This window comes from Pleurodeles waltl, chromosome 6 (assembly GCF_031143425.1).
Source record: "Pleurodeles waltl isolate 20211129_DDA chromosome 6, aPleWal1.hap1.20221129, whole genome shotgun sequence".
Taxonomy (NCBI): domain Eukaryota; kingdom Metazoa; phylum Chordata; class Amphibia; order Caudata; family Salamandridae; genus Pleurodeles; species Pleurodeles waltl.
In genome coordinates this window covers 1,526,339,423-1,526,352,986 of record NC_090445.1, presented here as the reverse complement: position 1 = coordinate 1,526,352,986, position 13,564 = coordinate 1,526,339,423, and the positions used below count along the sequence as shown (strand labels likewise).

At 44.5% G+C, this 13,564-nt stretch overlaps 1 protein-coding gene across 3 annotated transcripts in view; it reads right to left on the bottom strand.

Annotated features, from left to right (window-relative positions):
* Positions 1 to 13,564, bottom strand: part of UBE2J2 (ubiquitin conjugating enzyme E2 J2) — a 133,791-nt gene that overhangs the window by 16,065 nt on the left and 104,162 nt on the right. The gene's annotated exons all lie outside the window — the stretch shown is intronic.

The window sequence follows — 13,564 nt, the reverse complement described above, 5'->3', positions numbered from 1 at the left end:
ATCGGTCACCTGGGGATGGAGGGGGGTGGGGGTTCTCTCCCTCTGCGCCTGCCTCTGTCTAAAAAAATGGATTCAAGGGTTGGTGGGGCAGCCTGATGTGGGCCCTGGGGATAGACCACATAAGGCTGTGGCCACACTGAAGGATGCTGATAAGGGGCCATCCCATAGCCAAGAAATAAAGGGGAGGGGGATTTTGTCGCTGCGTGTTCTCATCACTCCAACTGCCTGAACCCGAGCTGCTGCTGACCGAGATGTTCCTTCTCCTCGAGCAGCCACCATCATCAGAGGAGGAGTCTTCTGCTGTTAGTAAGGATCAAAATTTTCTTTAACAAATTTGCGGCTGTCCTTTTGAAGTTTGCGCATTTTTGGTTCATTAAATATTGCTTATTTTCATTGATTTAATTGTCGATTTCAGCTAGCTTAGTTTTGTAAGTAGAGATCATAATTCCTATCTTTAGATTGTTTTCTGCTATGTTGATGTGGATTAACAGCGAGGTGATTTGCTGTGTTACTAATCAGTAACAGTTTCCGGTGCATTTCCATGGTACCTGGGATCATTCACCTTTGAAAATGGCATCTTACAGGATCCTCATCAATAGTCATCAGGCCATCCCGCACACCTGCCGACAAATCCAGACTACTGAAAAGTAGCTGCTATAATTATCGAAATAGATTCCTTAAAAAGGCCTGCCCTACTTGAGCATCTGTCAGAGTCTAGACAGTAATGCCTGGTAAAAGTGTGCACCAATTTCAATGCTGCAGCTTTACATATTTCGGAAACTGGTACATTTCTCAGTAGAGCAGCAGTTGCTGCCTTGCCCCTAGTAGAATGGGCATGAGGCCTAGACGGTAAGTGTTTGTTGGCTAACTGGTAGGAGAACAGTATACAGGATACTATCCACCTATAGATGGTCTGCTTCGAGGAAACTATGCCACTTCATTGGACGATATTTGACAAACAGATGGTCAGACTGCCGGATATCTTTTGTTTTTTTTCTAGGTAAAATTTAAGGACTCTCTTCATGTCTAAGGAATGCAAGCCCTCTCCGCTGGAGAGGAAGGGTTATAAAATAACGTTGGTAAAGAAATAGTGAACATCAGAAATTAGCTTGGGAAGGAAACTTCTTATGACCACCCTATTAGTATGAAAAACTGTAAAGGGCTCTTCAACGCAGGCACTGGATCTCACCAACTCTACATGCTGAAGCAATAGCTAACAGGAACGTTGTTTTCCATGTGAGTTGCTGTAGAGAGGTTTTGTTTATGGGCTTGAAAGGAGGGCCCATGGGTTTTGAGAGAACAATATTCCCATGGTAGAGAAGGAGATCTTACAGGAAGAAATACTTTCTTCAGCCCTTCTAAAAAACCTTTAACCACAAGCATTTGAAACAAAGCAGTTTGGGTGGGAGACTTTCTGTAAGCAGTAGTGGCTACTACATGTACTTTTATGGAGGAAAATTGCAGGCCAGCCTTCGCTATGTGGAGGAAATAAGGTAAGAATACATTTTCTTGACCCAAAATTAGATGATGATTTTGGGCACACCATAAATAAAACCACTTCCGCTTGAATGCAAAGGATTTTCTAGTAGAAGGACTTTGAACTCTGAGGATATCCATACAATCCTGCAAGAGACCTAAATGTCCATACTGGAGGAATTCAGGGGCCATGCTGTCAAGCTCAGCGAGGGTAAGTTTTGATGGAAAAATCTGCCCTCCGAGCTTGTATAGGAGATCCTGTCTGCATGACAACCTCGTGTGGTCTTTTTGATAGGTGAAGCAAGTCTAGGAACCACCACTGGGGAGGTCATTCCAGGCCTATGCCTATCATTCTAGTCCTGGATCTGTTCGGTTTTGTTGATTACTGTAGGAACCAACAGAGTTGGAGGAAAAGCATAAAAATTTCCCTGACCAGTTTATCAAAAGGGCATTCCCCTTAGAATCTGGTTGGGAAAACCCAGACAAGTAGTCTAGGCATTTTGTTGTTTGCATCTAAAAATAGGTCAATTTGTGGAAGCCCCCCTTTCTTGAACGTTGTCTTGTACGACCTTGTTGTGTACAATCCAGTTGTAATTTTCTATGAAGTTGCGACAGAGAATCTATTAGTGTGTTCTGGACTCCTGGCAGTTGAATGACTGTGATCGTCAAGTTCCTGACTAGTATACACCTCCAAATGGCTTGTGCTTCCAGGGACAGGGGGCTGGAATGAGTATCTACTTTCTTGTTTAAGTAATGCATTGTGGTAGTGTTTAGGTTTGGACCAGGAGAGAGGTTGTTGTTATGGAGGATAAAACGACTTAAGGGCTTGAAGGACCACTTAGCTCCAGCATGTTGATATGATATTGCTGTTCCCCGTCCAACTACACTTCCTGGCTTTGCAGTTTGCCCTCTGTGTATGCCCCACCCTTGGAGGGAGGCATCAGTGATGAGTGTCTGAGGAGGATGGTCTTGATGAAAGGGAACTCCCACTATTAGGCTGTGACATTGAGGCCATCATGGTATTGATTGGATAGCAGCTTGTGAAGTAGTGTTTGTCATTCCAACAGTTGGAAAACTGATTCCATTGATCTTCTAGATTCCGCTGCAGTGGTCTCATGAGCAACCTTGTGTTGGGGACCATGAAAATGCAAGATGTCATTGAGCCTAGAAGAGACGCCAACTACTGGCAGATGGGTGTGGAGTGGGTAGAAGATTGTTGCACTTCATAATGATTGAGGATGGTCTCTCCTCCTAAGGATACACTCTTGTGGCTCATGTCTAGAACGGCACCCAGATAATGTAGCTTTTAGGTTGGTTTTTGTACTGAATTGTTAAAGCTGATCTGAAGACGTAGCATCTGCAGAGTTTCAACACAGCTCTGGCAATGCCTTCCGTCTGTGACTGGTGGAACCTTTTATCAGCTTGTCGCATAAGTAAGGGTAGATGAACAGTCTCTTCCTGCTCAGTAATGCCACAATCATGGCCGTACACTTTCAAAATGCAGGTAGTGATGATTTTAGGCCAAACAGTAGCACCTTGTATTGGTAGGTGTTTGGATGTGACTTTGAAGCATATAAACTTGCTGTGTTTTGCAGCGATCGGGACATTGAAGTAAGCATCCTGGAGATTGATCAAACACATCCAGTCACTCTGATGAAGCTGTGGGTAGATCTGGTGAAGGGCCAGCATTTGGACATTTTTCTTTTCATATAAATTTGTTCAGGACCCCCAGGTCCAGAATAGGTCGAAATTATTATCTGGGACCTTTCTTCCTCAACAAGAAGTAGCAAGAGTAAATTCCTAGTCCTTTTTGGGAAAGGGGTCCTCTGCTAATTGCCTAATGATTTTGCAAGTAGAATAACGGGAGCAGGAGATTTAAAACATAGTGAGTAACCATTTTCAACAATATTTAAGACCCACTTGTCTTTTGTGATAGCATGCCACTCGTTCACATGTTTGGTGATACATTCCTGCCCCCAACCCCCTCTTTCATCACCACAGCAGGGAACAGAGAAATTGGAGGAGTCTTCACTGTTTTGCAGATGTTTTTGTAGATGATGATGGTGGTCGTTGAGCTCCTCTTCCACAATCGGCTCTGTGGAAATGATAGTGTAAACAGACTGGTTGCTGATGCTGCAAGGCCCGGTGAGAGAGTTGAAACCTCTGCGGATAGAAACGTCTATTGTAAGGTCTCAATCTTTTGTGGAATTCTTTACATTTCTCCAGACCTACCTTCTTAAGAGTATCCAGCTCAGTCATCATTTTGGCCATTTCATCATGCGCATGTAAGCCAAACAAGGAATTTCCAGTAAAAGGAAGAATTAAAATCCTGTGTTGGGCTTCTGGTTTTAGGCCCCTGAGACGAAGCCAAGAAAACCTTCTGGCACAGATGCAGTGGGAATATACATGAGCCGCCAGATCCGTCGCATCAGCGCAGCTGCTGATGACTAAGTTGGACGATAATCCATCTTCTTGTGGGACTTCTGAAAAAGTCCTGCCTATCCTCTTTATGTAACTTGTCAGTGACTAAGAGTCCCACACTGCACTATCGCACCTTCCTAATAAGGCAGAAGTGCGGGATACTTTCATTAAAGAAGCTGAAGTGCCGCCCACCACCTTTCTAATAAAATCCTCCTGGACGCTGTCTTTATTAGGAGGGACTGAGGATGATGAGCCAACAGTGTGCGCCTTAAGAGCCAAGGCTAAGATGACCAAATCTGGTGATGGGTCCACCCTACAGAAAAACAGATCATGGTCTGGAGCTTTATATTTTTTGAGGATCAGTGATGGTGTTGCTCTGAGGGAAGTCTGAGTCGGAAAGAATTGCATTGCAGGTTCTAGCAACCCTGGATCTAGGTGAAGCAAGCAGTGGCCTTGATGCCACCTTGTGATGCAGGGTCTCAAGGATGACTGAAGAGGATGAAGTAGGCACTGGAGTATCAATGTTCAATTTTGATGCGCCTCTCATCAACACATCGTTGAACGCTGTCAGATAATCTATAAGAGAAACCCTTGCAGGTGGTGTATCTGACCGTGCAGGAGAATAAGCCCTTACAGAGGAGGGAGAGGTGATGGACCGAGAGGGTATTCTATGCCTCTCATGACGCAGATCTGGATCAAGGAGATCTGGAATTAGACCTGGTCCTAGCAGATTTTGACCTTGGATCTACACCTCTACAGGATCCCAGATCTATGTGAAGACTTCTGCGCAGTCACATCTTGCGCCAGAAGTGTGGAAGGAGACTTCTGAGAGAATGCAGGTTGTGGAGTGGATCGAGAGTATGTCTGACCATTCTGAGCCAGGTCTGCGAGGTGCAGGCTTGTGCCACCTGTGCATGTTTTCAAGCCAGTGAGGAGAGACCTGTGTTTTAGCAGTGGGTCCAACTGGTGGAGTCTTTGGTCTAGCTGAGTTAGACAGTATGATCTGCCCCTATGATGAATGGGAATGGCTTCTCGACATTGATAATCTTATCTCGGACCTTTCAGGCGGCTTGGACGTAAACTGGTGTGTGCTAGACGTCAACAGATATTTTGGAGAGATGTCCTTCGTTATCGACTGATGCCTCGGCATTAACAGCAGTTTGTTTGATCTGCCAGATCCCTGGATGTCGATGGCCAAGGGTGTTTTGAAGTTGACAGAGCTGCAGGTCTCAGTGATCTTGTTGCTGGTTGCTTCGATGTCAGGGAAGAGATTGATACCATGTGCTGACGAGAGTGATGTTGATGGGACTCTGGAGGGAAAAACTTGCCTTCATGTCGAATATCGATGCTCCAAAAGCTACTCAACGCATATTTGACGCTGATGGTGAACAGAGAGGTATCTTATCCAATTTCGACGTCCTAACACTCGACGTCCATCAGTGTCGCTATTTTTCATGTCGGTCAGGAGAGCTCCCTCTGTGGACTGTTGACGCATGATAAGAGGGCTCTGTGGCGGAGGTATTAAACTCCCTAAGCCCTCTTCTAGATCCTGCTTTTCCGCTCTCCTGCAGGCCAGACCATTCTAATCTTCTCTTGATCTCAAAGTTCATGTGGACAGCTTCTGGCAATACTGGCATTTCTCTGGATGATGAGAAGAGGAAAGACGATACAGACTGCATGGGGGTCAGTCTGTGTCTTGTTTTTACCACAAGGAGAGCACTTGACAAAAACACGGCATGCTTTGACAGGAACAAATATTTTTTATTTCAGAAAAATTGTCTTTTGTACCCTACGTACCTAAATTTGTTGAGTAAGAAAATTACTTACTTACCTGGAACTTTAGTTCTCCACTATTGGAATCTTTCATAGATTCACTTGCTTGAATCATTTCCCGTCTTCGAGATGGGGCTCCAATCTAGACGAAAGGGAATGATTCAAGCAGGTGAATCTATGAAAGTTCCATTACTGGAGTAAATCTCAAAAACTGGATGTTCAAAAAGAATTTCATGACCCATTTGTCAAAAACCAGCAGAGCTCAGTGCTCCAGAACCCTAACAGAAGGAGCCGGGAAAAAAAAAAAAATACAAAAAAAAAAAAAAGGATCTGACCTAACTGTGAGGCATAATGGATACTTTAAGATGTTTGGGGTCCTGTGTGATCATAGAGAAAACTGGCAGTGTGCCTTTGTTATGCTTTTAAATGCAGCCTACTGGCTAACAATGCCTCATTACTTTGCAGCTTCCTTCGAAATAAAGGCAGTCATTGCACTTTTTGGTCTTTGTTTTCCGCTTTTCAGAAATCTGTGATTTTTATATATATATAAAAAATGTGCTACGTGGGAAGGACTATTTAGTGCTCATGACTATAGATGAGGATATACATCAACAACTGTGCTTTTTAGGTTTCATCTGCACTGCCCTTGCAAAATCTCTTGTATTAAAACAAACACAATAGATTTTGCACAGGTGAAACTTATTGGCTTTGCCAATGCTTGTTCTCTTTCTATACAATCTTTCAGAATCTAAATGTAAATGGAAGACATTCTTTAAAAATGTTGACTATGTGACCGTTATGCCTCTTAGTTACTCTGGTAGGACCGCAGAGGCAACTGAATGTGTTTAAGGAATATTGCCTCTCAAATAACTTGATAGTTAACACAATGTGCTCTTCTTCAGCCACTTACCTCCTTGGGCCAGGGCTACAAAGCCCACACTCTTGCTGGAGGTGGGGAAAGGAGATATGCAAAGTGCACCTTGAACCTGGCGCGCAGGACACACTGTTCTTCTGTCACTTACCTAGTGGGGCCAGGACTATAAAGACCATACTCCAGCTGAAATAAGAGATGGGAAAGGAAATATACAAGCATTCCTTGAGCCTGTGGCATGGGACATGCCCGGACAAACAGCAGGTCTATAGACTGGGCCCACCTACGCTCATCCATGGTAGACACTGGCTGGACCGAGCAACCCCTTGTCCTTTTGCCCAGAAGCAAAAGCATTCAATGCACTTTCAAGAGAAAAATAAAGGCAGCAGTTAATACCGGCACTCCTGTTCCCAGGACTGCTCCCAGAACCACTACTGATAATTTCCTTGCAGTGGCAGCTGGTCTCATCATCAAGGAGACTGCTGGAGAGCCTTTTCTCTCCGATGTTTAATCAGCCTAACTTAAGTGGAATGCCTATTGATGAATCCTTACGGGAGCTGGACAAAGCAGATGCTACATGTAGTGCTACAGCCTCGATTCCCTTACACCCTGAGCCCACTGTCTAGAGGAGGAAGCAGGCAGCAAGAACAACAGCAAGTACTGACAAGGTGCTCGATTCTCATGATGCTTCAATGCATTTTCTAATCTTCGCCTCCCTTGCCACTACAATGGTACATCTCCATAACAGCTTAGAGGTCTTGTGACTTGTGGGACATTGTTGGCAGAGGCCGTGATGACTTGCTTGAAGGGTGAGAGTACTTATCCCTCAATACTACTGCATTATCCTTCACAGAGGCAAAAGACAAAGTTTGTAGCTATCGACCCACTAGATGGAATCGCATCTACATCTGCAATGGTACCCCCGGATGACTAAGGATGGTTTGCCATTAACAAGGGACTAATGTCAGAGGGCTAAGTTATTAACAAGAAGTTTGTTATTCTTAAAATCATTCAACTCTTTCAGTTTCACCTTGATTGAGTCCTGTCTGGTAAAAATTGGGCTCAAATGCTCCTTCACACAATTGTAATAAACTTCACCAAACTGGCATGTACCAGCCACTTACGCACCTAACTCAGGATATCGAGTACTTTGAAGCATCCTTGTCTCAATTCTTGGTTATTTCTATAACCCCATCGCCCATTATCTATGCACCCCTGTTAATTATGCAACAACTGAATCTTTTGCAACCGCAGTCACAAAAGCGCTGCAGAATCATTTTTTTACCAATACTGTCCTGCCCAGACATGGACTGGTAAAGGAGCAACTCCACTCCTGATACTTTCCACACCACTGCTGACCCAATCGTGAACACTATACCACTATCACTGAAGATCCCTATCTCCATTGCACCTTCAGGAATTAAAGTGAACATACTAAGCTGGAATATTGTTGGCTTTACTTCCAAAATCAGATCAGATGCATGGCATCGTTTATTGAAAAGTTTGATATTACTCTATTAGAGGCGACGTTGACGTGCCAGATATACACTCCATTTTAGCTCAACTTTCTAGCTCTGGTACAGCCAAGGGTGGTTAATCTATCTGGCTCAGACTGTCATTAAAACTGAAGGTTATTCATATTGCTATCAATTGTGATGCCAAACAAGTGTTATTATTTGTAGTAACACTTTTAAATTCGGTTTGCTTAACTTTTAGGAGAACTCAATTTTCTTATGCCAAGAACAATAACTTTTCTGAGACTGTTTGAAGTTAAAGGCAGTCTGTCTTGCCTATCCTGGCAGAGAATGTCTGCACTTTATCCTTTAAAAATGAGCACCCCAATCAGAGGCCAAAAGCTAGGCAATTTTATTCTGGAGAGTGACCTCATTAATATTCATGAAAATAATGGGCATGAGCGCTTACAAGGGCCTACCTTTTTTTGGAGGAGGGTTCTCATCCACTATTGATTATGAATTTATGACAATCAACGTTCAACCTGGTTTATGAGAGTGAGGTTCATGATCTATGTGCTGTGGACCACAACACTCACCATGTCTATAAAGCTTTCTTCCTCTTGTTTTTCGTATTGACCAGGCCACAGCATAAAGTTTCAATCTAAGAGTGGGAGGTTTGCATTTTGGGTCAACTGCCTAACTCGAATCGGTTTCTTGTGTCTAATCAGGGGAAACATTTATTAGGTTTTCAAATGTCTTGGTATTCAGCCTCCTAGTTGCTTAATTGGGGAGGCGTTCTCTGCACTGTGTGCTGCAGTTAAATGCTTGGTTATGAAATCAATTTCACCCAGAACCGAACATTACCCCAGATGGTTTAATACGTGTTTTCTGGTTAACATACACCTAAGAAAAGCCCTTGCTAAGATTCCCAGGGATAACGCAAAGGTGGAGCATCTTAGACTTACCTAAAAACATGTCATTGCCAGGAAAAAGGAGATTGGACCAACCAATCTTCATGCCTTTATTGAGGGCAACAGGAATAAATGGCCAAAAGTATTTTGGTACAGAGGTCATAAGATTCGAAGTGGGGATAGTGTTTTCTCGTTTGCCTGCTCTCATATTAATGCTGAACAGTGGGTTACTCGCTTTTTTAACATTTACAGTATGAGCACGCTATCCCTCGTGCTATCTTCCAAGTGCATGGACTGCTCATTTATAACTGAACTAGGGCAATTTGCTGAACCTTTTAAACAATACCCTTCAGTCAAGGCATCTGGTACAAACAGAGTTCCTAGCTACCTTTTAAAGTATAAGGATTTGTGAACTTCCCTCCTTACTAAACTTTTTAATAACTTGAATTTCTCTAACCTCCATCTTCACGGTAGATGCCCCTCATCATTCCAATTTTTCAAAAAGGGCAACCAATAAGACCCTTGCTGTTACAGGCCAATAGACATTACTGACATCAGTCAAAGTCCTGGGTAGGTTGTTTTTAAACAATATAAGGGCTTGGGCCAATGATGAGAATATCCTTAGTATCAGTAAGTATTGATTTGGAGAAGGTCTGGGGACTGTGCAGTAGTGTTTGAACCTCCAGCTTATTATCAGGAAATATGTTGTTGCCAAGTGCAGCCATTGGCTTTTATCAACCTGTCTAGCACCATTGATTATGTTAACAGGTCGAATCTGTGGCCTATGTTATTGGACCGGGGGCTTGACGCTGTGCTGGTGTCCTTTTCACTTGATTTCCATCAACCTGTATGTACTAGAGTACGGCTTGGCATGAACGGAGAATGCTCAAAATGCCTTGGTTTAGAAAGTCAGGTAACAGCAGCGGTGTATCATATTCTGAATATTGACTGCCTGAGTAACCATCTGATCATGCGTTCCCATGATTGGTCATACTCCAATCCCCTGCCTCCACAGATATGCTGTGTTGCTGGCATGCACCCCTGATAGCCTGAAAATATGGTACTGTGCTTCACCAACTTTGTCAGGCCTTGACATGGATATTAATATGTCAAATCCCATTTCATGGCTTGTGGTTGGGAACTCCCAAAAATGAGTTTAAGCATAATTTCTTGAAAATGGTCTAAAGTTTCTAGTTTTCGCCATTTATGTGTGTGGTTTGATGCTTCTGACCCATGATATCCAAACATCAGAGCCAGATGCTAGAAGCCTATGCAGTCCATTGGTGCACTTTTCAATCCGACTTCTTTACTTGGAGGCAAGCCCACAGCAATGTTCTCGGATAGCTACAAAACCCAATGTGCGCGTGTCGCAATGGTTAGTGTGGGTGAATGAGGGAATATGTCACCTACCCTGGTGAATCCAAATTGAAGAGAATTGCTACTGCTGAATACTTCTTTCACAACTGCCCAGCTAACCTTTTTTTATCTGCCATGAAGAGCTTGTCTTAGCATATATGAACAAGTTGTTTACCTTCAGTAACACATTATCTGGTAGAGACTATATCTAGCTGCAGATTCCTTACTTTTAAATTTCCCAGGCATCACAATGGATCTGCAAAATTTTTCCTTTGGTTCCACATAGCGTTGTTGGTGCCGGAGTGACGTTGCGGTCACCTATATTGGTGCTACCCAGGCGAGCGGACATCAATTACTTTTCACGACTTTCCACGCCAGGAGCACAAAGCCATGAGATGAACAGACAAATGTGTGTCCAAACCTCCTTGAAAGGGATCATCCCTAACCCTTGAAATATGTCTGCAGAGTGGGGAGGTATGGGTGGGTTTAAGGAATCAGCGTCTAGATATATTCTCTACCAGATAATGAGTTACCAAAGGTCAGTAACTTGTTCATCTGATAGAGACTTCTAGCTGCAGGTTCCCTACCTTTGAATATATACCCAAGCCATACCATTGTGGCAAGTGGGCTGCAGACTAACTTACTACTAAGAAGTCATGCAATACCGAACGGGTAAAATGCACATTCATTGAGACCTGGCTGTCCAGACAGTAGTGACTAGATCTCCATGAGCTAACGCTGCGCTCACAGCTTTTCCTCTGGTCGAATAAGCCCTTAAGGAGTCTGCTTTTTAGCCAGGGCGTAGCAGATCTGGACACAGCGCTAAATGGTTACTGTGACTTTTTTTTCTCTCCTATATAGCCCACGAAGAGTTGGTCATCCACCGAAACTCTTTTGTGCGATCAAGGCAAATGGACAACACTCTTTGGGTCCAGACGGTGGAGTCGCACCTCTTCTTGGGAGGATGCTGAGGAGCATTAAAGGTGGGCAGGGTGACAGACTTTCCCAATTGGAATAGGGCCACCACTTTTGGGTGGAAAAAGGTCTGTGTGCACAGCACCTCCTTGTCAGAGAATACAGTAAGATAGGGAAGCTTGGATGATTATGCCTGTAGCTCACTCACCCTCCAGGCAGATGTTATTGCCACTAAGAAGGCTGACTTTATAGTAAGCAGCAGGAGGGAAAATGTGTTTACTGAATCAAAAGGAGCAAGCATAAGGTGAGTGAAAACCAGGTTCAGGTCCCACTGAGTCACGATGAAGGGCGAAGGGAGAAACATAGTTATCAGCACTTTCAGAAACTTATTTACAATCAGGAAATTAAATAAAGAGGGTTGGTCACACAGCTGTTAGATGGTGGACAGGCAGAGAGACAACCCTTAGAAGTGGTCATAGGAAAGCCCTGCTGAGCAAAGGTGAGAATGAAAAGAACAATATCAGAATGACAGAAAGAGAGTCAATATACTTTTTTGTACAATATTTTAAAATTTTGTACCAACAGCAGGTTATGCAGTTTTGGTGGAGGGACGCCTGGTCACCAAGATAACTTTACAGACTTTGTGAAGAAGGTCAAAAACGATCAAATGCTGCTCTCAATCTCCATGCAAGGAGATGGAGAGTTGACTGGTTCGGGTTGAGGACCCTACCTGGCTGCTGTGACAGAAGATCCTACACAAAGAGGTAGCCTGATGGGAGGATCAATGCTCATTTTCAATAACTTGGGATACCAGAAACTCCGTGCCTGGTCCAGAGCCACAAGAGTGACTTTGGCCCGGTCGTTCCTGATCTTCTTGAGAACTCTGGGCAGAAGTGGTATGGGCGGAAAGGCGTACAGGAGGTCTGAACTCCACTCAAGACTAAAAGAGTCTCTTAGCGATAGCTGGCTTAGAAACACCAGCACCCAATACTGCTGACACTGCATGTTCTCTTCTGAGGCAAATGGATCTAACCAAGGCTTTCCCCACTGCTGAAAGAGTTCTTGTGCAACTTCTGAATGGAGATGTCACTCGTGATCTGCTAGGCATCGACGGCTGAGTTTTTCCGCCCAGACGTTCAGCGAATCTGCCAGGTGTTGAACCACCAGGGTTAAGTCCTGCTGTTCTAGCCATGTCCAGAGACGCAGGGCCTCTTGATAAAGTCAAAGTGTTCATGATCCCACCCCCCCTGCTTGTTTCAGTACCACATGGCAGTGGTGCTCTCCGTGAACACTTGCACTAACTTACCCTTGACGGAGGAAAGAAATGCATTCAGCGCTTGCCGGATCACCCAAAACTCCAAAAGGTTGGTGTGGAGTCCAGATTCCACCGGAGACCAGAGTCTACTGATCTCCACCTCTCCCAGATAGCTGCCCCATCCCAGGCGTGATGCATCTGTCACTACTGTTGGCTATGGTTGGGTGCCTTTGGCCCAATCGCGGTTCGTAACCACCACTGCATGTCTCTTGCAGTTCCCTACGAGATCTGGACCATGTGTGAGAGATTCTCCTGATGCTCCACCCACCAGAACTTCAGGTCCCACTGTAGAGCCCACATATTGCATCTGGCATGATTCATCAGCAGGATGCAGGAGGCCATGAGACCCAGCAACCGCAGCCATTCTCACTGAAATCCAGGATAGAGGCTGAAACATCGGTATCATAACCTGAATATCCCTAACTGGCTGTTCAGGAGGATAAGCCCAAAACTACACTGTGTCCAGAACAGCTCAGATGAAAGCGATCATCTGAGAGGAAGTCCGGTGTGACTTTGGCACGTTTATAGTGCACCCCAGCGAATGCAGGAGGTCTGCCGTAGTCTGGAGGTGAGTCCGACTTCAAGGGCCAGTCATCAAGATATGGGAAGATTGAAACCCAACGCAGATGAGCTGCGACCATCACCATCACCTTGGTGAACACCCGAGGGGCGCTGGTAAGGCCAAAGGGGAGCACGGTCAACTGCTTGTGACCTACCTTGAACTGCAGGTAACACCTGTGGGCAGGCAGTATGGGGATGTGAAAATACGCATTTAGCAAGTCCAACGCTACCAGTCAGTCTCTTTGGTCCAGTGCAGACAATACCACAGCCAAAGTGAGCATCTTACATTTCTCCTTTTTTGAGGAAGAGATTTATGGATTGCAGGTCTAGAATAGGGTGAAGACCCCTGTTTTTTTGTGAAACAGAAAGTAGCAGGAATAACAACCACTGCCTACTTCTGATACCAGAACCCTTTCTATATGGCCAAGAGAGCTGTAACTTCCTTTTGGAGCAGAAATAGATGACCCTCTGCCACCCATTCTTGAGTTGGCAGTAAGGAGGGTGGGTGGGG